This window comes from Canis lupus, chromosome 6 (assembly GCF_048164855.1).
Source record: "Canis lupus baileyi chromosome 6, mCanLup2.hap1, whole genome shotgun sequence".
Lineage (NCBI taxonomy): Eukaryota > Metazoa > Chordata > Mammalia > Carnivora > Canidae > Canis > Canis lupus.
In genome coordinates, this window is record NC_132843.1 from 48,603,461 (window position 1) to 48,617,981 (window position 14,521).

At 40.9% G+C, this 14,521-nt stretch overlaps 1 protein-coding gene across 1 annotated transcript in view; it reads left to right on the forward strand.

The window, feature by feature from the left end:
- Window positions 1–4,339: 4,339 nt before the first annotated feature.
- Window positions 4,340–14,521, forward strand: part of RGS7 (regulator of G protein signaling 7) — a 580,824-nt gene continuing 570,642 nt past the window's right edge. The window contains exon 1 of the mRNA XM_072830414.1: window positions 4,340–4,534. The gene's annotated coding sequence lies outside the window, so the exon portion shown is untranslated. The remainder of the gene's footprint in view (window positions 4,535–14,521) is intronic.

Below are 14,521 nucleotides of genomic sequence, written 5' to 3' on the forward strand. Positions count from 1 at the left end.
GGGAACTCTGCTCGATTTCACAAATTTAAAACCTCTCTAAAAATCTATTGATTAAATTTTTGTAAATAAGCAAAAATGTACAGAAGATAAATGGATTATATTAATGGATTTTCACAGAGCAAATACTATAGAATCACCAACTGAAGAATAAACTTCTTCTAGAAGATTTAGTATAGAATAAGTGATTAATTAAAGTATATGATTGAAGCTATTGGGTGTGACACTCTGGTTTGCTCCTGAAATAAGGGAGTATCCTGTCTAGATGAGCTTATACTTTATTTGGGAAGACCGGAGGGTTTCTGTAACCATATTTTTTCTAGTTCTAAGTTGCTATTTTAGATAGATATGGTGTCTCTAATATATACATAAAATATTATGTGTGTATATATATATCATAGAATAGCATTCCTAAATATATATTATATATCTCTAGTATATACATAATTTATAGTAGCATCTGTAAAATTAGAATACATCTCATCATTAATGGAATTTTATAATTGGCAATCTTTCTTTTTCTTAGTGGTCCATAAAAGTTATGAAAGCTTGAAATTCAACAAAATGTGGTAGCTCCTCTTAAGAGAAGACTTTGTCTCCCAACTTAAGCAGAGCTATTTAGAGATCTAGGAGACCAGGGGCTGGGCTCTGTCATTAATTAGGTGTTGATTTTGGCCATGTCCATCGATTTTTCTGATCCATGGTTTCATCACCACTAGTTAAAATAGTGCTAGCTCAACATTTGAATCTAGGCCACTTGGTAGAACAGGGCAGGGAAGGTGCCAGAGTAATACAAATGAAATTGAATTGCTCTCTCTTCTCTCCCTGTGAAGCACCTGGGCTGTTTCCAAATAGATAATGCAGCTTAGTAATTATAAGCAAGAAAGGTCCTCGCCAAGCTCAGTGAGGAAATAGCAGAATCGCAGGACTCAGGGGATACGATCACACATTTTATATATTTGGCACCACCTTGGACTCATATGAATAGAAATAAAAGACTTTTTAGTTTTCAAAAATAAAATGTTTCAGATTTGATCTGCCTCTGAATTATACTTAGAAATAAGGGGGAGCTAGCTCTGTCTCCAAGGCACCCTCCAACTCCCCATCTGCCCGCTCACCCCCGTGCCTTCCCAACACCCCCTGCGCTCCTGCACCACCCTCAGGGCCACCAGTTATTGTTCCAATGCCCCCACCCCCTTCTCCAGGCATCTCCCTGGGCTCCAGGGCTCCAGTCTCTGCATACAAATCTATACTCTGCAAACTGTGCCACTTAAAGCCACTTGGAGCGAGGACTCCATCCCTGCAAACCCTCCCTCAGCAGGCCTATGAATAATATTCTAAATGTCTTAGCTAATATCACAAGCCAGCAAGCCTCCTCTAGGGCCAATTATGTAACTCTGGATTTTGTTTCCTATAGTTGTGATTTGTGAGCAAATTAACAAACCCAGAAAGGCTGCTAATCTTTGTTACTTGCCTGTATGATACTGTTAACAAAGGAGGGCATTGTATGACTTGTTAATGATAATCATGTGTTTTGATATGGTAATGATTCTTTCAAATTAACTCCACAAGGGCATTAGTCTAGCCTCTAGTCTTGCCTAAATCATTCAATTAAATGGCCAGAGGTATCTGTGAAAGTCAACCACTTCACCCATCACTGAAACCTAACAGCTGTCTCCATGACACAGAACTGTTGATTACTTCATTGAGAATCTGTCTCCTGACAGTTCTGGCCAGAAATGAAGATGAGTAAGATAATGAATAAGCATCAAAAGGGGAAATTTAGGGGAATTTTTAAATTAAATAATTTCTGTTTTGCCGAATTTGCCTACATATTGTGTGATAGAGAAATTAATACATGATTTTAAATACTGGAGACATGAAAGCCTACTGTTTGCTTTCTAATCAATCAAGCCTTGAGAAGAGATATAAAGATCTGCCTTCTTCTTCAGCTTACTGTTATTTATTACTTTATAAATCCTATGCTCCTTGGTATCTTGGTTTGGGAAGATAATAGATATTGAGGAAAGCCAATTACTTCTGCTTTCAGATCTTCCACCCCCCAGTCCTTGGCAGTTTCAGCTGAATACAAAAATGATCACTCATTCCCTTCATTTTTCTCCATTACCTATCCATAATTACTCCTTTAGATTTAGATGATTACAGGGATTGAGATACACGTGTCATGGTATTTATGAGTTCACAACCAAAATTGATTTGATAACAGCATTGAATAATCAAGCTGAGCACTGACTCCCAGAACTGGTTCTCAGATTTTTCTTTTCTTTTCTTTCTTTTTTTTTTTTTTTTTTTTTGGTTGCTACCAAGTAGAATATAAAGAAATCACTTTTGAGCAAGATGGTGATGTGAGGAAAAGGCATTTTTATTTTTCCTCTCAAAATTCTATTTAAATGACCAGTAAAATATAGAAAAAATATATAGATCTATTTAAAGATTTATTTATTTATTTTAGAGAGAGGCAGAGAGAGAGCACAAGTGGGAGGGGCAGAGGGAGACATAATCCCAAGCAGACAGCCCACTGAGTATGGAGCCCTACATGGGGCCCAATCTCATGACACTGAGATCATGACCTGAGCCCAAACCCTATGAATTGGACATTTAACCAACTGTGCTATCCAGATGCCCCAGAAACATATTTTTTTAAAAGTTGAAAACTAGAGACAAAAGTCACCCTTACCCTGTAAATTCTGGTTGGAGAAATGCTGTCATGATTGTCTCTCTTTTTTTTTAAATGAACTAGATTTATTTATTTATTTATTTATTTATTTATTTATTTATTTATTTATTTATTCATGAGAGAGAGAGAGAGAGAGAGAGAGAGGCAGGAGACACAAGCAGACGGAGAAGCAGGCTCCATGCAGGGAGCCCAATGTGGGACTCCATCCCAGGACTCCAGGATCACGCCCTGGGCCAAAGGCAGGTGCTAAACCGCTGAGCCACCCCGGGATCCCCTGATTGTCTCTTTTTGAGAAAGCAGAGCTAGAAGCAGGTGGTGAACTCATTTGGGATTAGCTCAGGAACTAAAGGCAGCGGTTCTGGGGCTTTAACCTCTTCCTGCCTTTTCCTACAGGGAGGATTTGGGTTCCATAAGTAAATCCATTGTCCTGTGTTTGTTTGCATTTCATAGGAACTGGAAAGTAAGGATCTGCAGCTCAATTTGGCTCCCCATCCTGTGAGTGTAGAAGGAAACCAGGAGCAAGGACTTCTCTCCAGGGAGCTGATATTGCTAGTGGCACCGCTGAATGTTCATTAAATGACAGTCTATGATTTATTTTTTATTTATTTTATTTTATTTTATTTTTTATTTTTTTTTTCAGTCTATGATTTATGTTCCCTGTCCTCACCCCAGGCCTTTAGACCATGAGCATGGTTTGTATCTGTGGACTTTTCCTTGAAGGGTATATGGACTGAGACCAAAAATATCCATCCTAGTTCTTGCTTGAGTCAAAGCTTCACTGTGACATGTGTGAACTGAAATATTTTAGGATCCATGACAACATACTACTTTACATGAATGGGTGGCTCAAGAATAATTAGATCCTATTGCCTTCTTCTGAAATAGATTTTCTGCCTGACTGAGAAGGAAATTCTAACTCCTAACACAACCATGAGTCTATCATGTGTGATTTTATGATAAGTCTTTTTGATATAGGAATGACTACATGGGGATGGTGAACATAAATATTGAAAACCCTGTGAAAACACAGGGGAAAAGTTACTAATCAATGATTGTAAATAATTGGGGGAGGGGGATCAAGTTAGTCTTTCATCCCTGATAAGAGAATCTGAGAAACTACAGAACGAAGAGGGGAGAAATAGTTTCCCAAACTCAATCCATATAGCAGAATATGAAAAAATAAGAGGAGAACAGATATCTTTAAAACAAACAAAAAAAAGCCAAATGTATGATAATTAATACAAGTTAAATGTATCAGTCTAACAATGTAAATGGATTCACTTTCTATTCCTTTAACGTGAAAAACTTTCAGGTTGGTTTAAAATGGAAACAAAACGTAAATCCCATAACAGATTGTTCACACGGACTATACTTAAAATAAGGAAAATGAGTTGTTAAAGAAATGAGAAGATTTATTAGATGGACACAAAATAAGGGAAAACAGAGGCCCTGATATTAACAGTCATTATGTTTCTCTTCACTCACTTCCATGTTTACATCCTTGTCTGTGGCTGGTAGTTTCCTAGACACTGATGCTGTAACCCCGTAAAACAAAATTCACACCCTAATTGAACGCACTTTGTTCAACTGAACTAAACAAATAATTACATAATGTAAAGTTACATAATGGTCACAGCTAAAGAGGAAACCAAAGTGAGGTAAAGGAGGCTGAGGGAGACAGCCGTGCAGGAGGGAATGTTCTGGGAGGAAGTGATACTTGTTCAGGGAGCTGCATGAAGTGAATGAGAGCCGGGTAGTTATTTGTGAGTGAGCTGATGGTCTAGAACAGTACTCCTCGAAGTGTGGTCCACGCAATGTTTGCTTCCAGATCAGAATAAGGTAAGGAGACTGTTCCAGAGTGTAAACCAGCCGCGTTGTGAAGCACGATCTTCAGGCTGGCTTGCATTTTGTTTCTTATTCAAGGCTGTCTTGTGGGGCGAAGCAGTGTGTCTGGTTGCATTCTGGCTTGTTGTCACTGATGTTTACCGTGTTGCGCTGTGGGTGACACCGGGAGACAGAGGGGATGAAGGACAAAGGCCTGAGGCAAAAGCATAATTAGCATATCAGGCAAAGGAGACCCGTGGAGTAGGCAAAGCTAAATATGTATACTTAGCTACACAAAACAAATAGTTATTTGACTTTAATAATTACATTTTAATTATTTAAATAATTAAGGTTAGATAATAGATAACGTCGGATATTAATGTTCAAAATCTGTAAAGATTTTTGTCTCAAATTCACGACTTGTATGAATATTTGTAATTTTCACCTAGAGCTCCACTTTACGTCTGATAAGCATACAAAGCATGACATCCTCCAAACTCCAGCTCCTTGGGTCCTGCCCTCTTGGGCTATAATCTGTCACCGCTGTCTTCCTACTGCAGGGATTGTTGTGCTAGTTCCTTAGATGTTTTCCCTGCTTCTCCCATTCCTCTCTCCCAGTCTGTTCTCCACTTGGACTCCAGAGTATTTTTGTGTTAAAATGTTCTATGAAGTGTTCAATCACAGCAATACTGCTCAAACTCCTTGTTGGTTTTCCATTTCGTTCAGAGTAAAAACGGAAGTCCTTGCACTGGCTTATAAAGCCTGCATGGTCTAGACATGCCAATTCTCGAATTTTATCTCCTACCCCATGCTTCCTGGGTTCTAGCCACTTTGGCCTCTTGGCTATTCTTTGAACAGCCCAAACACACCCATAGTAAGAAGGCATCTGAGAGTATCTCAGAAGTCAGGCTGAAAGGACTTTTCTTTTATGGGGAGAGGTAGTGAGGGCTAGAGAGAAGTGGATGTTTGGGGGTGGGGTGGGCTAGCAGGGTGTGTGAAGTGACCACTTGGGCAGGAAAGAGCCTCTAAAGGGGAGGATGTTCTGCATGTCAGTACTCACAAAAGCCTGCTGCGGCTTAGAGGCAGCCAAAGTCCTGGAGCTTGGGGGAAAGGAGGGAAGCCTGATAGAGTCTAATCAAGTTAAATTAGTGGGCAGTTTTCCAGATTGGTCAGTGGGGACCACCAGTTCAGCTAATCATTTGTGGGAATTGGGAGGGTCTGTATCTGGCCGGGCCACAGGTCCTCAAAGAGGTCGTCCAGAGCCCTGTCTAATCCTATCACATAGAGCTGGGGTGGTTCTCTGAAGGCAGCAATTTCCGAGAACACAAAAGGGTGGGAGGGGATTTCTTGCCCTTCACGGTTTTCCAGATGCCCAGACTAAAGTTCCACCTTGTTAGCCCATGGGAGATTGGTCCCAGGGAGGCTGAACCCCAGCTTCAAGACGGAAGAATGACGGCTTTAGGACGATCCCTGAGCTAGCTGCATCCTCCACAACGTGGTGCCCCTAGAGAACTTGAGGGGAGGGCATCCTCTAACATTCTGCTCCCAGATCTGAGTCACCTGGAAGCATTAGCCTGCCTCCTCCACCATCCTGACTCTCACTCTGCCCCCTTTTCCTTGGGTCACTGAAAGAGACAGATGAAAGGTGATTCAACAGGGGGAGTCAGAATACGTATTTCTTATTGTATTCATTGCTCTGCCAACCAGCGTCATATGTTATTACTAGAGCTAAAACAGTGATGATTTGAGTCTTAAATCATTTACTCTACCAAAAGAAATCTGGAATTAAGTTGGTTATATTTTCTTCCATTTAAATGGCTCGCTCGGGGAGCCAGCCCTGTTTTTGAAACCTAGTTTGGCACCAACTCACAGGATTCTGTAGATCTTATTAAATACATAAATCTTCTGTTTTCAAAAGCACTGCTTTCTGTGAACAAAGCACCTCAGGTTCTGACCCTATATTTTAAAGGAGAAGAATCTTGGGAAATGCTAGGAGTATACTGATCTTAGCTAGAAAATATTGACATTTGAAGCATGGAGGTAGTGGAGAAGCCTTATCCAGGCCACATCCAGCTGACCAGGTAATGTACAAGTTGTATTTATAGAGAAACACCTTGGGGCATCAGTGCCATGAGCATCCTCTCCTAGGCTCCCCTGTGATGATCCTGAAATATGTGGGAAAGTCAGGTGGTCCCAGAAAAGAAGGGTTGAACTGAACCGGCCTAATAGTCTGGCGCTTGGCAACGTTTTTCAACGAGCAATAAAAATAGTGCCTTACACTTGTCTGGAATTTATACTTTACAAAGTGCTTTTAAATATACCATGTCATTAAATTTCACAACAATTTGGCAAGAAAGAAATTATCGTCTCCATTTTGTTGATGAGTAATAAGAGCTATTATCTATTTCACACTTATTTCTTGCCAGGCACCATGCTAAGCACTCATTTAATCCTCACAACGATCTTATGACGTGTGTGCTATTATTATCCCGCTAATACACAGATTGAAATTTAGGCTTGGAAAAATTAAGGGATTTGCCTATGGTCGGGCAACTCGTAAGTGGCAGAGTGGAGATTTGAACCCATGTTTTCCTAACTTGTAGTACTCTAACCTGTGGCTTTCACACCCTTTTGTGCCACATAATTTTAAAATTATCTATGTACCACTGTAGTACCATGTACATTAAAAACATACAAAAAAAAAAAAAAAGAAATTTAAAGACAGAAGACCGAAAAACTAAAATGCAGATAGAAGTCCCGATAGTTTCTCCTCACATGCTAACGGAATACCTGGTACTTCACCTTGACCAGTGCACTCTTCTAGGGAGGCGCCCGGGCTGAACGTGAGGAGGAGAAAACAAGGCTCACTGTACTGGTCACTGGCCCACGATCCACAGTCAGTACAAGATTTAGTGGCATCTCTGACTCTGCCTTATAACCTTTGTCAGCAGGACCTTTGTCATCATTGTATCCTACTGCCTTTCAGTCGCCTCTAGCCATGGTATTCATCACATTCTTGCGCTTGGCTGGATGCATATGCCCCCAGCATGGGCCCAAAGACCTACCCCTGTCAGAGTAGCTCCCTCTTCAGACTCTGTGAGGAGTAAGAGATGCTAGCAGTCTAGCTACTGTAATTATTTGTATGAATCAGGCCAAAGTTCTCCTTAAGGCCAGTTTCTTTGGGCAGAGGACTTTTTCTGCTTTCACTGGATAGTTGCTAACCTCTCCCCAAATGGGTTCTCTGGAGGGCTACCTGTTGAGCATGGTTCAACATAGATTTATGATTTGTTTTGGGGGATAGAGTTTGCATTTGACTAAACTTTTCTTTGGGGCTGAGCAGTCCCAAATTTCATGTCTATCACTTTACTTGGCGCTTTTGCAAAGTTCCAGTGATTCTATGAGTTTACTTTCATATGAACAGTATAGACTGCGGCTCCAGGCATTCACATACTCAAACAAATGTGATTGTGCTTAAGGTGCAAGTGTCCTCAGCCCACAGAATTCTTTGTTTGGAGCCTTCAGGGCAAGGTAACAGAGTGGAGAAGCCCCTGGGCATGGGACAAAGCACCTGGAATTGTGCTTTTTCCAGAAGGGCATCTGAACATGAATAAACTATATCTCATCCCCAGGTGTCCTCAGCCAATTGTCCACTAGGGACTGCTGCACACACAGTGGAGACAGCAGTCTTCAAGTTTCGGACTCCGAGAAGGCCACCAATGGCCTGCTATTGCTTTATCCAGCTTCTCATTCCATGGGCTCCAAACTTTTACCTTCAAGAGTCATTTAAAAACCTCCCAGCTCTAGCCATTTATTTTCTCAAAGCAGTGCAATCTCACCAAACAGAATACAAAGCAGATGATAACAGAAGTAATATAATCATTTCTTACATTTCATTTGCGTCAAGGAGTAGTTTATTGAGAAGAGGAGCCACTAGTGCTGCAAAATGTTTGACTTGATCCGGTCTAGTTTGTTCAACAGCATATTAAATTCCCTCCATGGGCCAAGCACAATGCCATGCGCTGGACAGTCAGATGAGGAACAGACAAGGTCTCTGTCCTTCAGGGTCTGGAGGTGATGACAGTCTGGGAGAGAAGGCACTCATAGTCAGTTGCATTACAGGGCAGGTGTGGTGTGTGCTGGCAGCGGGTCAGACCATAACCCTGGGGAAGTTCATACCAAGTGCTTCCTTTGTTAACTCCCTTTATGTCAGCCACTGCTGACACTGAGGGTGGGCCAGACGCTTCCTGCTAGAGTAAAAATAAATTCCTGTGGGTACTCTGGGATAATAACACTGGGGTCTCAGGATAACTAGAACGGTGCCTTCCCCCTGCCCTCCTCAGGGCTTTATGCTTGCATCACTGTTGGAAGATGTGTCATGTCTTCTTTAGCGATGGGCCTCTTAATCTAATAGCAGTGACAATGACTAATCCCTCACTTGGCTTCTTCAAGTGCTCTCTGGGGGAAGCTGAGTAGAGGCCCTAAAGAGCTGGCCTATCTCCATGGTGCAGAAAGGGAGTTTTCATATTTATTCCTTTAGAGCATCCAGCTCCAGCCATCTGCTTCTTTTTCACTGACCCTTGGGAAATGTGATTTGTCATGCTTTAGCTCATCCTGTGGGCCTAACCCACACCAGAATGATAATAAACACAAAATATATGTGATCCCTCTGACCACCTATCTACACTAGCACCCACCATCCTGTGTTTTATCTCTTCCCTGCTGTGCCCTGATGTATGATATCTTTATGTGTTTCTGTGCTTGTGGTCTGCCTCCCCTGCTAGGGTGTAGCTGCCTGGCAGCAGGGTGCTGATCTGGTTGGGTCCACTGTTGTGGGTTCATAGGACCCCACCTGGCCCAATAACTGTTGGTTGGTTAGTTAAGTGAATGGACAAAGGAACAAACAGATGAACATCTTACTCTGTGATTATCTTGCACAGAGGCTAATCCTATTTAATTCTTACCAGAAAGGAGCTGTGATATTCAAGGAAATCCAAGGTTGCCTCTATAGTCACAATCCTTCTTTCACTTCATTGAGTTGCATGTCCACAAAACCATGTAGACCATTCACTAGTGTTGTCTGGGGGACTCTGAATTAACAGAATGACCTTCATATGTTCCAGACATCAAGGCTCCCCCAGAGGAGGCAATTTTTCTGGGTGACAACGTGTTCACAATATTAGGATCACTGATAACCCCTCAGGGAAAGGTCTTTCCATCGTGTTTTAAGCAATCTTTTTGCTTTGTTTTGTTTTTGTTTTTTAAACAAGAAACAATGACTCCTCGTGTTATTTCAGGTAATGATGTAAGTGTGGAGGAGGGTGTGTGGTTGTCATTATATATATAACTGAAGAATGTAGTGAAATATGAACAATCAGGGCTTAAACGAATGGTTCTGGATGGAAGAAAATTGCTACAGCAAAAAATGGTGGATTTGCTCAGCTAGTTGCTACATGCATATATCTATTGCTCTCTCATTTCTCCTAACCCTCAATTCTAGATATCAATGTAAATATGAATATTGGGATAGATGTCTCTGTCTACCTTATAGCCTCTGCTGACTCATTTGTTCTTTTACCACATCACTTCATCTCACACAGGTCCCTCATGATGATCCTCCCAACCTTTTTCTCTCTACATCAGGATCTTTGTAAGGACACACAAATTGAAAGTCTTCATTCTCTCATTGAAATTAGGAAAGATATTTCCCTCGCTTACTTTTTCTTTGAGCATTTACTTCAGAAAACTCTAGTTATAAGGGCATTCATTCTCTTCTCCGAAGTGGATGTAAATCCTTTTAATTTTTTTTTTTTTTTTTGAGAAAGAGAATGGAGAGAGGCAGAGGGAGAGGGAGAAGCAGGATCCCTGCTCAGTGGTACTCTGGGACCATGACCTGAGCCAAAGGCAAACATCTAACCCACTGAGCCACCCAGGTTCCCTGTATGTAAATCGTTTTGAAGATGGATAGGACTTATGTCAATTTGCGGACCAGGCGTGTCTTCTGCAAGGACCAGGGAGCCATCTCTCCTGGTTTCTGTGACAGGTTAGAAGCCTAACTTCAGTGGGTTCATTGACCCATATTTCCAATCTCCCTCCTGCCATAAAGATGTGAGAAACTTGTTTTTCCTTTGGAGAAAGCCAATTAGCTAACACAGATGGTTACCCCAATACCAAGTACAGTTAGGATAAACTCTGGATAACAAGTGGTGCTGGCAATTTGTCATACTGAGGACTAGTTACTCTTTATCTTGAGAACATCTGTGCAACAAGTTGTATCTGCTTAGCTATATAAAAGGGTAAGATTTCTTTCTATCTTTGCAATCTCTGGGTGGGTTGCCTGTGGTGCTCCTCCTTCTGGCTTAATGATTAACAATAACAAAGGTGCTTTCTTTCTCTATTGTCTTTGTAAAGAGGTTTTCTGCATTGGACAGAGACTTTGTTTCTTTGGGTTTTTAAAAAATATTTATGTAATCATGAGAGACACAGAGAGAGACAGAGACATAGGCAGAGGGAGAAGCAGGCTCCCTGTGGGGAGCCCAATGCAGGACTTCATCCCAGGACCCCAGGATCATGTCCTGAGCCAAAGACAGACACTCAACCACTGAGCCACTCAGGCGTCCCTGAAGACTTTTTTATTTATATTTTCCCTAGCACCTTTCACTTTTACCTCTCTCATGGCTACCTGCCTATTTTCCTTTTCCTCATTCAAATTCCTTTGAGAAAGACTATTATTATCCAGCTCTCCTTTTGGAGCAAGGCAACCAACATACAAAATGGCTGCCAAAGGGCAAAGTGCCTGCCCTTACTCCAACTGGGAAGCCGAGGTAAAGCTGAGTCTTCAGTCCACTTATTGTATGATGTCTACTCCATTGTGGGGATTGTGTTTGAGATGGATTCTATCTGTGGTGGTGTGCCAGCAAATATTTTTGACATGAACACATGCCTACTGGCTTATCACCTGAGGCTCAAGTTGGCAATTAGAATTTAAACTTTAGACAGGCTTACCCAATTTCTCACAGAGAAAGAAATCCAACTCAGCTCTAGAATTCGGGTTCTACTCATAGCGTTAGGGAGCCAACTTATAACCTAAGACACTAGCTACAAAGAAGACCATGAGGAATGGGCAGGTAAATAGGACCCCATCCGGGAAAATCACTCAATGAGCAGCATATTGTTCTGGTAGCAATAGTAGCATTTTTACAGGAAAGGGGAACATTTGGTATATAATATTCACCAGGAAAGAAAGGATGTAGATTATAGCAGAGAAAAGAATGGAAACTGGGAGGAAACACCAAGTACACTATGGAGAAAAACAGGAGGACATGAGACCCAGAAGATGAATGAGCAGAAGCAGCAGAAAGTGACGTTCTACATTCAGATGATGGGATGGGAGGAGGGAGCCATTGCCTGGGTCAAATCACCTGCAGTGATTTTAAGTGCTATGGATACTTAGCATGTATTTTAAAGGTTTAAGTAGAATCATGTTTCTTTAACAAAATATTCTGTGATTCCCTCCTTTGATGGCATAGGTTTTGGGTTATGACCACTGTGCTCTGTGAAACTTCCCTCTCTAGAAGAACCTCATGCGGTTTCATAAAATTGTTTTTGTCTCTGGGATGGAGATTTATTGGTTCTCTGCATGGCCGGGAAATCATCCTGTTTGGACTATGGAGAGTCTTGATTACCCCTTCCAAATTAGTTTGTTCTTTCTCTATTGGAACTTTCCATCAGTACAGTTCACCAGGCATAAGGCTGTTTATCCAGAAAGTGGAATGCCTCCAGGCTGTGCAGACAGCCATCTCCCAGAGGGCATATCATTCCTTACTTTATCCTCACAAAGGAAATGATGGAGAAAGGAAACAAACACATATTGAAGCGTACTATGTTCCGGCCCTTATATGAAGTGCTTTTTGTGAAATGCTTCATTTTATATGATGTAGCTACCATTTTATTTATTTATATGTTTATTTATTTATTGAAGTATAGTTGCCATGCAATGTTTCCAATCTAGGACATAGTGATTTGGCAGTTCTTCCTTTTTTAAAAAAATTTATTTGAAAGAGAGAGAGTGGGGGAGAGGAGGACGAGGAAGGGCAGAGGGAGAAGCAGGCTCCCATCTTGCACGGAGCCCAACGACAGGGAGGCATTGGATTCCAGGACCTGAGCTAAAAGCAGATGCTTAACCAACTGAGCCACCCAGGTGCCCCATAGTGATTTGCCAGTTCTATGTATTATTCAGTGCTCATCACTATAAGTGTAGTCATGACCTATGACCATACAACTTTGTTATAATATAGATGCCTTTTTAAAAAGGGTACCTGGCACTCAAAAAGACTGAGTAATTTTCCTAAGGGCTACACTGTGTGAAGTGCTGGGACTTGGATTTGAATCCAGCTCTGACTCCAAATGTTTGCTGTTTGCAAGACAGCTGATTAATATTCATTAGCCTACAGTTAGGCTTGGACTAAAGACAACATATGTCTCTTCTATAAACTTCTGCATTAGTGAGACTAGTCACACACCCTGACCGTGAGGACAAGGATTTTATTTTGTTAACTGCTGTGTCCCCTGCACCAGTAGCAGTCTCTAACACATACTAAGGGCACAACGAATACTTGGGTTTATTTGTGATTGAGTGAATCTTTGTACTGTTAGCACAGCATCCAGGACAGAGTGCCGTTCAATATGTGTTTGTAGAAATAAAATGTCATTTCCCATCCAATATTGTGAGCATTTCAACAGAGATTTTCTATTTTCTAAGTAATGACCCCACCATCTCTAGACTCTTTCTATTTTTCCAAATGAGTTCGATCTACTTTTATGATTTTGTCTTATTAAATATGTGAGCCCAATTATTGGTGTCAATCATGAGAAATCATCTAAATGGAATTTATTTTCTTTGATGTTTATGAGGAAACAAAATAGTACTCTTGATGGAAAGAAATGTATCTAGTTCCCTTAAAACTGATGCCTAATAGCCTAAAATGGTCAGTTTGGAGATAACGGGTAAACTGCAGTCACTCTGTTGAGAAAGCCAAATGCTTTCTACAGACCGTTAGGGCAATGGCAGGAAGATCTATCTATTCATTCCTTGAATCTGTGACTCCCATTTACTCTTAGATTGTTCTTCCTCAAACTTGTTTTTCAGTCTTAATCAAATCCAAAATACAGTTGAGGGGTACTGAAAAGTCCTTCACGAACAGTATAAAAAGTATATATCTCAGGGCCACCTGGTTGGTTCAGTCAGTTAAGCAACTGCTTTCAGCTCAAGTCATAATCCCAAGGTTCTGGGATAGAGCCTCTGTGTTGGGGTCCCTGCTTCTCCCTCTCCCTCTACCCTTCCCCACACTTGTGTGCACTCTCTCTCAAATAAATAAAATATTTTTTAAAAAAGTATATATCTCATTAGGACTAGAAAGGAAACCTATGTTTTAGGAACCAATGTGAATAATGACAAACATCTGAATCATATTGTGCATTTATTAGAACAACAACTTGCAAAGTTATGTGATGGTTCAAGACTTGAACCTGAATTTCCATTCTGTCACTTTCTAGCTGTTGACTTTGAGTATCTTGTTTAATTGTTCTGAGTTTTATTCAGTTGTTGATCTTTTTTTTTTTTAGTTGATTTTTAAAATGAAGAAAGTAACGCTTTTTCCTCTGATTTAAAAGATTTTTCTTTTCTTTTCTTTTCTTTTCTCTTTTTTAAGTAGGCTCCATGCCCAATGTGGAGCCCAACCCAGGGCTTGAACTCATGACCTTGAGATTGAGACCTGAGCTGAGATCAAGAGTCAGATGTTAAACCAACTGAGCCACCCAGGCACCGCCAAAGATTTTCTTAACAAGAAAGAAGGATGTGAAAATGCCAATTAAGTTATTAAAAGATATAAATTATCATTTATATAATCCAACAAACAGGCCTCGTGTATTATTGCTTGTGTGTATTTGTGTGGCGGTAAGTCCTACGTGCTCTATGTTAAAAAAAAATACCTATGGTTAGACAAA